This window comes from Pan troglodytes, chromosome 6, assembly GCF_028858775.2.
Source record: "Pan troglodytes isolate AG18354 chromosome 6, NHGRI_mPanTro3-v2.0_pri, whole genome shotgun sequence".
In the NCBI taxonomy this organism is placed as follows: domain Eukaryota; kingdom Metazoa; phylum Chordata; class Mammalia; order Primates; family Hominidae; genus Pan; species Pan troglodytes.
The window spans coordinates 71339923-71341990 of NC_072404.2; the positions used below are offsets into that span (position 1 = coordinate 71339923).

Below are 2068 nucleotides of genomic sequence, written 5' to 3' on the forward strand. Positions count from 1 at the left end.
TTATAAGTGAAAAATAATAGTATTTTATTTTCCATTCTTGAGTTATTTCACTTAAAATAATGGCCTCATATCCCTTGCCCTGAAATTAACAGCCAGCAGGGGTGTCCTCAGTATCAAAACAAGTCGACCACACAAAGCCGTCAAGGACTCCAGGAACCCAGGTCCATGGGGTGCAGCCCTGCAAGGTGGAAAAGCTGACCAAGTCTTCCTTCCAGCCAAATCTGGAAGAAAGGCCCCTTGCCTGCAGCAGTGTTCCTGGTACCCAGGCCTCTGTGGGCATCCCTCAGCACAAAGACCCTCTCCAAGGGGCATGGGCCGGCCCTTCCAGGACCACCAGCCCAGCTCCAGAAGCCCATGGGTCATCCCCACCCTCACCTGACTGAGCTGTCCCTGAGGCTAAGGCCCAGCAGCATGAAGAGACTTCCACAGAAACCAGGGCAATAGGCTGCTCTCTGGCGGCACTGGGGGCTCAGGGTCTGGCTAGCCTGTCCCTGGCTCAAGTCACATGCCTGGAAATTAGGGTTTTCTCCTCTGCTCTTAGCATCTCCTGGGTAAACCAATAATTACCCTCCTTCATGTCTCAAAATTCCCATCCATGTAAAAGGCTCTGGTGAGGGTGACATTTCCAGGAAGCCACAGCCCATGTCAACCCCCTGCAAAGCTGTGACCTTGTCCGCGGGCAGGTGAGGCGGCGGAGTTCTCCCAAAAGCCGGTGAACTGGCGCTCTGGCTGGAGAGCGCGGAGGGCGGCAGCACAATGGACAGCGTCTGGGACCTCAGGCCAGTTCCACAGCAGCCCAGGAAAGCAGGCGGCTCCTGTGCTGGAGGAGGCGTGATGCTCTGGAGGGAAACCGAGCTGAGCAGCGAGAGGTGGGGTGAGGCTGAGACCCGCCCGATTTAGGCAAAGACGAGGTGCACTTCGCAGCGTCACACTCTTCTCACTGCCCAGCCCCGACTTGCCCCTTAAGTCCCTCTCTGGACTCACTCCCCTTAGCCAGGGATGGCACAGAATCAGTGGCCAGCATAGGTTTGGAAGCAGAGAGGTCCATACGGCTTGCGCCTCCCTCCGGGACTGCTCACCACCCCGCAGCCCGGCGCTTGCTGGGACTGTAGGCCGGTAGCCTTGCGACCAACAGCCGAAAGCGGTTAAGAAACTACTCCCAGAATGCCTGGCGAGGCGCGCACCACGCGGCCCCTTCCTCCAGGCAGTCCCACCACCCCCCACTCCCGTTGCATGCTGGGATTGTAGTTGATCGCCTGCGATCAACAGCCGGAAGCGGCTAAAACTACTCCTGCCTGCATACCCCGCAGGAGCAAACCGCGCCATGTCTCCCTCCAGGGATCCGCACCGCTCACAATCCTGTTTAGTGCTGGGATTGTAGTCCTGCGAGCCTATGACTAATAGCTGGGTGCGGATAAGAGACTACAGCTCCCCCCATTCCCAGCAAAGGTCCCTCCTCCACCGAGCTCCTCCAGGCTTCCAGTGCAGTTCCGCCGTGCGGAGGGAAGCTTGGCTGTTCACAAACCTCTCCTGCCCGCGAGGAGACAGCTTGGCCAGGGCGGCTGATCTCACCTTGTCACTGTGACACGGTGTCTCCCCAACGTGCTGGCTTCATGACTTGTGCCCAGAGTTTGATTTTCCACAGACCAGGTAGAGGCCAAGAGCCTCTCACAGACTCTGCAGCAGGGTTGCTATGGTAACGCTTGCCCCCCCACCCCCCCCCCAGCAGCCGGCTCGACACCGCCCTTTCCCTCTGAAGGGCCACTCGTTTTAGCCACGTCCTCTTATTGTCCCTCCCCTGGCCACACCCCTTCAGACATGCGTAGTGCTCCCCTTGGTCCAGCGCGGGAAGCTCCCTCGTGAGTGTCCGAAACTGTTAGCTCACTCACTGCCTCATGTGAAGGTACCCAGTCTCTGGTAACCTGGCACTTCCCTTTTGAAAACCACCTTTTTCTCTCTCTCTGGGCTGCCACGAATCCCCCTCTACTCCCCAGATGCACCTGTTGGACCCCGGGCTGGCTGCATGGCCGACACCTGGGTCAGGCCTCGCACAGGGGCGCTCCTGCCA

The 2068-nt window shown here is 58.7% G+C and overlaps 1 long non-coding RNA gene across 1 annotated transcript; it reads right to left on the reverse strand.

Annotated features, from left to right (window-relative positions):
- Window positions 1-1707, reverse strand: LOC134810541 (uncharacterized). Its single transcript, XR_010158878.1, has 2 exons — window positions 1573-1707; window positions 1-855 (listed from the first exon to the last, which is right to left on the reverse strand). It is a non-coding gene; the product is annotated as an uncharacterized LOC134810541 (long non-coding RNA).
- Between the last annotated feature and the right edge of the window lie 361 nt (window positions 1708-2068).